Source organism: Centruroides vittatus, unplaced genomic scaffold (assembly GCF_030686945.1).
Source record: "Centruroides vittatus isolate TY-2023 unplaced genomic scaffold, ASM3068694v2 contig_1491, whole genome shotgun sequence".
Lineage (NCBI taxonomy): Eukaryota > Metazoa > Arthropoda > Arachnida > Scorpiones > Buthidae > Centruroides > Centruroides vittatus.
The window spans coordinates 36,077-45,106 of NW_027120922.1; the positions used below are offsets into that span (position 1 = coordinate 36,077).

At 31.7% G+C, this 9,030-nt stretch overlaps 1 long non-coding RNA gene across 1 annotated transcript; it reads left to right on the top strand.

Moving 5' to 3' along the window:
- The first annotated feature begins 7,907 nt into the window (after positions 1 to 7,907).
- On the top strand, positions 7,908 to 8,764 carry LOC136968519 (uncharacterized). Its single transcript, XR_010879663.1, has 2 exons — positions 7,908 to 7,982; positions 8,253 to 8,764. It is a non-coding gene; the product is annotated as an uncharacterized lncRNA (long non-coding RNA).
- Positions 8,765 to 9,030: the final 266 nt, after the last annotated feature.

Sequence of the window (9,030 nt, forward strand, 5' to 3'; positions counted from 1 at the left end):
TATAAGAATATTATTTAAGTCCTCTTAAGTCTTATTAATATTTAATTAAATTTATAACGTTTGATAGGTCGTCTATTCGTAGAAGTTTAATTCCTTATTGAGCATGGTAATCTGCAATTCGTAGATTGAAAGTAGGTCTAAATTTTACATCACAATATAAAGAACAGAAGGAAGAAACGATGTTATTGAGAACTACAAATTTATAATATGAATAAGTGATTCTTAATCTTTTAACATGGACGTTTTGAACTGGTTCTTGAATTCCATATTGTTTTTAGGTTAATGTTACCTTAGGTAGCCAAGATGGCGGCTCATCTCTAATTCCAGGAAGGAAACAGTCGGACTCACGTTCTTACCTAACCTAACCTATTCTAATAAATTACCATAATTATTAGCAACCAAATTGTTAGACTAGGTTAGGTTAGGTTAGGTTAGGTAAGAACGTGAGTCCGACTGTTTCCTTCCTGAAATTAGAGACGAGCCGCCATCTTGGCTACCTAAGGAAACATTAACCTGTTTTTAATGTTAAGTTTATGTATTATATCACTTCGAAAGATATGGTGTTTTTTTCATAATTTAAATTAATTATTTTATAACTAAAAGCTAAATTTAAAAGTTACTGGAGTGTCTATGGAGGCAATCGACAACATTATAATTAATACCCTTAGATAAGCTTATGTTGGCAAATTTACCTTTTAAACAATATGCCTTGCCTGCTTTTAGTCTATTTTGTCATCATGGACTCTATTTTTTTGTATGTTACACAAATAAAAAGGTCAATTCATTAAAAATGCATTTTGGAAAGAGATAGATGCGCTAGGAGTATAATAAGCGTGGTTCATTACTTCTAATTAATTATGTTTTATTATGTCTAATTATACACAAAATAAATTTCATTTATAAAATTTTTTAAATAAAATATTAATCGTAATTTTATGTTGTGGTCGAGCCAATGTTTCTGGGTGAAAACTGCGGACAGACAACAAATGGAATTTTTCCAACGAATACGGGATTGTCCAAGTGTACCTTTCCTAGGAGGTTGCAGAAAGATTGAATATGAAGAAGACACTTTCTACCGAATTTACGTAGCCATAAATTTGTGTATCGGGCTGTATTCAGTTTTAAGGGAAGTTTTAATGGGAAGGTCGAGGTTCGTGATGAAACAATCTTCCCTCACAAATATCCCGGTGCTGAAATACCTAAATGGCTTTTTGCTGTTTTCGGTTAAGCGAGGAGATTCTTTTGTGTGTTGAAACTCAAGTAGAAATGGGTAATTTGAATATTTGCTTCTGCACCTGTCGTTTAATTTTCTGCTGAAATAGCTCGGATAATAGTAATAATTTCTAGTTTCCTGACAGACGAGAATGAATTTTTCTACTTCCTTTGTGAAAATATTGAATTTCAATATTTTATTTGTTAATTCTTGTTTGATCATAGATAAGACACTGATGTTCTCAAGAAACAATTGCATTTCTTCTCGATATTTTCGGGTTTCGTCCTTTGAACAAATGAAGGTCCCATCTCTCGTTTTGTCTTCTGTTCGATTCACTTGTAGACGGCCAAAAATATATCCACTTCGTCCATACTTGTGTATAACGGACAAGACACAAACCTGTCTATTGTGACAGTCTCGCAGGATTTGAAGTCTTCTACCAATACGTATCGAAAATTTCTAGCAACGATGCTGTATCCGAGTGAGATTCATTTTGCAGGCAAAATCGTGAATGGCGAAGACATTTTTCTTACTTAACTGATCGATTAGGTACGTTTTTCGCAAAGCGTGCTTAACATTTTAATTCCGTATCTTTTTCTCATGTCGTACATCGTGTGAATTGATTATGGACCGCACTCACGAATATAGCCCCGAAACCAGAAGCGGAAAGAAGATGTAAAGTTTGTTAATAAAGAACTTAGAATTAAGGGAAAATGATGTAAGATAGGATAAGAGAAACAGATCATAGGTCTATGGGACTCACCGGCGCTTGCATCGCATTTATTTTAACAAAAAACGTCCATATAATTCTTACAGACATACAGAAAACACACAATAGACAAACAGATACCTATAATTACATATAGTTGACCCGACAATTGACATAATTTTTTGTAAAATACAATAAAAGAGGAGTGCCTAGTATCAAAAGTATGTACTAGTGGGGCCATGTAGACGAAATATGTTTTACAGTTGACTTTGCGAGTTGTATATAAGTAACAATGCTTAAAGAACGGCACAAAAAAACCGTACAATTAACAGAGCAGTAACATTGCAGAAAGCCAACCGTTACCAAAAGATGCGAAGAGTCCTACAAAAGAAGAAGCCTGGGTAGAACCAGTTGCTGCAGGTTTAGTTCAGAATTTTGGTGTCCTGTATGAATTGCCTTAGAGTCTTGTGAATATTCTCCTTCTCAACAAAGACCCTTAGTTGACATGGTCAGTGCTCATTTGCTGAGTGAATCTTGCAAATGAGTTTGTTCTGCTGGCTGCTTACTGCATGTGTTACGATTACAATCGCTGCTTCATGGTTCACATTGCAAACAATAATAAGTAAATTTTAGAACGCATTTTTAATTACAAAACATCAGTTATCAATAATTTATTGTGCATAAGATTAGTAATATTCAACTTAATCCATATTTATCTCTATCATCGTATAGGGGAAAGCGGGGGGATGAGGTCCAGCGAGTAATGGGGATCACCTTTTTTTGGCTAAAAGAATAAATTAAACAATAGAATTTCACTTACTAAAATAAAATTAATAAAAATAGTTTATATTTTTTTGTACACTAGGAGATAAAATTTTATTTTTTAATCGAAATTAAGTAAAAATATTAATTAAGCATTTTATTTACAATTTAAAATAAATATATTTTATGCTAATGTAGTGTTTTAGAATTTCTTCAGTGCTTTTAAGAAAACAAATCAAAATGTATTACATAATTACTTACACATGAGAGAATAGAAAAAAAATACTTGGTTAATGTTACCTTAGGTGCCAAGATGGCGGCTCGTCTCTGATTCCAGCAAGGCGGGACGCACGTTCTAACCTAACCTATTCTAATAATTTGGATGCTAATAATTATGGTAATTTATTAGAATAGATTAGGTAAGGTTAGAACGTGCATCCCACTGTTTTTTTTTGCTGGAATCAGAGACGAGCCGCCATCTTGGCACGTAAGGTAACATTAACTAAATATTTAAACCTCCGGTACTCAACTTCCAAAACATAAATCTGTAATTAAGTTTACACATCAAATCAAAATGTAACAAATCAAATCAAAACAAATCAAAATGTATTACATAATTACTTACACATGAGAGAATAGAAAAAAAATACTTGGTTAATGTTACCTTAGGTGCCAAGATGGCGGCTCGTCTCTGATTCCAGCAAGGCGGGACGCACGTTCTAACCTAACCTATTCTAATAATTTGGATGCTAATAATTATGGTAATTTATTAGAATAGATTAGGTAAGGTTAGAACGTGCATCCCACTGTTTTTTTTTGCTGGAATCAGAGACGAGCCGCCATCTTGGCACGTAAGGTAACATTAACTAAATATTTAACCTCCGGTAGTCAACTTCCAAAACATAAATCTGTAATTAAGTTTACACATAAAAAATGGAGTACAGTGCTGTATTTTTGTAACTACTATGCAATAAGTACGATGTTGTGATAATTTTCCACTATATTTATACTTTATGAAGTTGTGTATCGGAGGTTTAAATATAGTTTCTATTCTCTCATATGTAAGTAATAATGCAATTTACATAATTTTATATATTATGATTTGTTTCTTAAAAAACACTGAAGAGAGACTAAAACACTATATTAGACTGAAATTCATTGTTGTATAATTATTTAAAATATGCCACAATAAAATCATTTGTCATCTAACCAGGACTGTTTCCTGCTGTGAGAAAAACCAACGTAATAATAGGATTAAAGTGGTTAGAAGGTACAATCATTTTTTAAATTTGTTCTTCAAAAATTTCACGTATAACATTTTGAAAATTTTATGCTGCACGTGGAGATCGAAGATTGTTCCCAATAAATCTATTTTATCACTTTACATCAATAAAATCATAAATAATTAATGCGTTTCTACTATATTCTAATGTAAAGCAATGAAATGACAAATTTGAATGATTTATTTCAAATCACAAATTAGAACAAACAACATAAACTTCACGCAAGACATTTCATCCGAAATAAATTCCTCTTCTATAAACAAATCTGAAAAATTTGTTTGATTATTCCGCTAGTAGATAATAAGAAAAATGCAATTACTTGGCGTACGTAGTTTACTCCAGCTGCATTTAATTTGATTATTTTACACGTAAACACAAACAATATCTCTACATAACTGCTTACCCACTTTAATTTATTTGAAATTAAATTCATTTATCAATTTAAATATTCGCGAAATTGATTGAATTGTATTCAAGGTCTCGTCCAGTGCTGTAACAGATGACGTAAGAACAATTATCGCCAGTTAATAAGAGCTGCGTACTTCAGTATCCTACTCCCTTTAATTGAATAAGGTCCGCATAACTGGATTTATAGCTAAATAATTTGAATTGCAATAATACGAATTTTAAAATTATGGAGATTTTACATTTTCTACAGAAGATATCTCGTATAACAGCGATTCATTACGTCGAGGAATATACAGACGAAGAGGAATTCAGCCGTAAATTCTACAAATTTTACCAGAACATCGTCGAATCTTTTCTTTATTTTAACATGATCTTGACGTTATTTATGACGTTGCGAATCGACGTCGTCTGTGACGAAATTATCTCACATTTTTCTGACATAGCCGAGTTTTTCATGCCGGCCATATTAATTACGTTCATTTTAGCCTGTTTCCAATTTAGTCTCTTTAAAAGGGTGAAATATCCGAATCCGATCGAAATTACTCGCGACGTCGAACCGAAGTTGTATCGATATATTTTCATTTCACTTGTTCTCGGTTTTATTTTCTTTATTTTTTACATAATGTTACCAGTTTTTTACATCGATATATATATATATTTTCTGTTTTGTCGAAAAAGTCTTTGCTCGAAGGAGTTTTTTGTCATATCGATATTACTTTTTTTTTAATCTTCAATGCTTATAATATTTTCACTTTGGCATTCTCTCACATTGTTCTATTATACTTAGTCTCTGACTACTTGAAGCGACTAAATTATACATTTCTACAGATGATTAAAAGTCCTGAAAATGTTAAAATTTTCGAAAATATCTTACGACGTCATTCCCGAATTTGGTTGTTTATCGAAGATATAAATGAAATGGGGAAGTATTTCTTTTCTTTATTGTATGGTTACGCCATTTATTATACAAGTTTTTGTATATGTCTTGTCATTTTCTTCGAATTAGATCTATATTTTAAAGGAGAATTATTAGCAGATGCCTTTGTTATGTTGTTTTTAAGCATCGTGGTTTCTTATGGATTATCAAGAAAAACTGCTCAGGTAAGATATAAAATAATTAACGAAGGATATAATGAATGCCACTTTAGTTATTTATTGTAATTGTTTATTAATTAGCTGTACAACAATTTCTACAAATGCAACATTTTATCTTCGAGTCGCTGTTCTCTTTTGTATAAACTTAAGGTAGTTTTTATTTTCGTTTTCATATATTATTATTATTAACACGATGTGTAATTTATACTTGTATATTTATTCTTGTTAGTCTTGAACGTCATGAAACGGTTTGGAAGAACACCAATTGGTTTTTCTGTCGGAAGACTTTTCTGTATAAAAAAGAATTTCGTCATCAGAGTATGTGGTATTTAAATTTTTATTTTTATATTTTTGAATTCCGCAACAATTTCAGGTGAAAGGACAATGCGATACTTTGAAAATATTGCTGCGAACATAATTTATTTGTATTTTCAGATGATTAGTGCCATTTACTCGCTTCTGTCGTCCCTCGTCGAACTGGCAACTACAAAGAATGACGCTTGCAAGACACAAATTACTAAACCTGGAAATCTCTCTTTTGCTGATGGAAATCGATAAAAATCAATTCTGATCAAAACTTACATAAGTTACACTTTAGCAGCTGAATTGTGTTTTGTTAACGTCACACGTGTAAATTATAAAATTGAATAGGATTTTTCAAAACGTCTAGTTTATAAATAGAAGGCATTATTTTTTTTTAACTTTAGATTATTAATTTTACAATACAGCATAGACTGATATACAAAATATTAAATAATAAAGTCGAGAAAAAAATGAATCGAATTCATAAACTAATATGCTGTATACAAAACACTGTTTTGTTTTAAATTTATATAAATTTTGTATTGTTTTTTTAATGCGAGAAGATAAAGACACTAAACTCTCCCGCATGGTCTTAGTATCTTAGTATCTTGTCATTTATTATGGTTTCTCCCCTTGTTAGAGGCTGCCAAGGTGTCTTTCTATTTTAGGGGTGTTTCAATTGTCGAAATTAATTTCGTTTTTTATGCTCTGTATTAAAATAGTTAGCAAATTTTTCTTTTCCATTCTACTTCTTATTTACCGAAACATCACATTTGTATTTTTTTCCCCCAGTTGTTATATGTAACAAAAGGAAAGTATGGCGATCGGTCAAAGAAATAATCACCCAAAATTTTTACATTTTTGGACTGAGAATCATTGAAACGTAAGTAAATGCAAAAAAATTCTGAGGTGTTTTCTGTATATATGAATGTTAGTTTGTGTCGGTATGATTTTGTTCTTTCTCTCTAAACCTAACGACACTATTCAGTATCATTTTTCAAATTTCATATCTTGTTGCAGAGGTGCGCCTCTGTTAAAACATCGTAAAATCATTTACTCCTTGTGTCAAGTGGGACTTGTGCACTCTGATAATGTGATGTTCTGGTGTGGGGTGACATTACTTCGGCTAGTTTGCAGATCATATCAATGTTTGGACATGAGAATATTTTCAATTGTCTCATAATAAAAGGTTATTAGTGTAACATTAAAAAATATCTTAAAAAGTATGAAGGTCTTTTAGAAAATAAAAATATATTTCTTACTAGACTATACAATACATGAGTCCATTTCTATCGGTCCCGTAGACTTGTTAATACCTCTAAGAAAGCGTGTGAAGGAACCGATAGAAATGGACTAATGTATTGTATAGTCTAGTAAGAAATATATTTTTATTTTCTAAATATAAAATCGTCCCGGCAATTTTTTAAAGTATGAAGGTCTCTTCGCTACTCGTCTCATTGTATGATAGTAATTTATACTTTTATCGATATAGGAATCAGTTATTGTTATTATCTTAACGTTGCTTTCAAACGGTAAATGTTCATACTGCTTACTTCTTACTTAAATTATTTGCTGTTAAATGTAATAATAAAAACACCGATTTTCTGTTATAAAACGGTATAAGTTGATTTTGTGCCGTCTGATTATTTACTAGCTTAGGTAATTCTGTTTTAAATATACTGATTGGTCTAGAGTGAGCTTATAAAGACACTGTATTTAAACAAAGGTTCTAGTAAAATCGAAATATAGTACTAAGTATTTAGTTCACACGTTCTTTATTCAGTTCGGAATACAATTCTATCAATTTAAATTTTCTAAATTATAGCAGAGGGAGCAAAAGAATCGAATGTACAAAGGGACAGAAATATGAGAGAAAAAAACAATAAAACGTAGCACTGTTAGTGGCAGTGGTATTCTCGATCGTTAAATTGTAGTTCCGGAATAAACGAATTATTTAATCTATGTAAATCACTTTTTCAAAATAGCTCTATAACTCACCAGCGTTACTTTTGGCATTTTTAATAAAATTGTTTCTTAAAATCATCAATGATTGAGTGGAGTACAACAAACAAATAACATCAGATACGGACGGCGCCATTTTACTGAACTATATACATTATAAATACTGAACTATATGCACACGAAATTCATTGCACAACTCCGAAAATGAAGTCGGTACTTGCAATTGCTCTGATATTTCTGCTGTTAGGTGAGTTAAACAATGGTTTTTCTTCTATTCTTACGCTTTTCATTTGTTCTCCTATTGTTTTTGTTATTCAATTGTTAATTTATACAAATTTTTGAGATTGTCTTTGATCCCAGGATTTCTACTTTTTCTAGAACCATTATAGGATTTGGCAGATACGTGTTTCTCTTTACGTAAATTTGTAGTAAACAATGTGTTAACAGCAGTTTACATTGAAAAGTATTTACGTGAAATATGCTTTAATTAAGAAAAATCTTTAATGTATGGTTTTAGGAATGGAAGGAGTGCAGGCGAAGAGCGGATATCCCGTGACTGGAAAACGATGCAAATTTGGGTGTAGTCCTTTGGGAGAGAATCCGTATTGTACGAAAATATGTAAAGATAAAGCGGGCAGTTCTTACGGATATTGTTACATGTGGGGTTGTTACTGCGAGAATGTTGGTAAAAACGCCGTTTTGTGGGGAGATCCAACACTGGGTCCTTGCCTTTCAGATACAAAATGAAACTTATCATCCTAACAGCGTGATAAATGTCGACGTCAAACAGCTAATTGTATAATTATTGTACGATAATTTTAAGAATAATATGTAATTCTTTCCATTAATTTATTAAAATTTAATTTTAAAAGCATGGACCCGTGAATTCATTCTGGTTACTTTTCCGGCTGTTATGTGTAGAAAGTACGGCGATCGGTCAAAGAATGACCTTTCCACACTTTTACATTTTTGAACTCAGGAGACCTTGTAACGTGAAAAAATGCAAAAAATAAAGGGGTGACTTCGGTATGTGTGTATATTAGTGTATGTGTGTTTGTGTGTGCTTCTGTGTGTGGGGGGCACGATTTTCTTCATCGTGTTTGAAGCTTAATAACTCCAGTGCTTTTTGTCGAAAATTTCTGAAATTTCGCAGGAAAGTTTGTTTATTAGAGCGATCGATGATATTAAATTTCGGTAGTTAAAAGTCAAAGGTATGGAAAGATACCGGGAGAAGTTTTACGTGATATCTCGAGAAGGTCGGATTTAATGACGATTTTATTCGATATTAACATTTA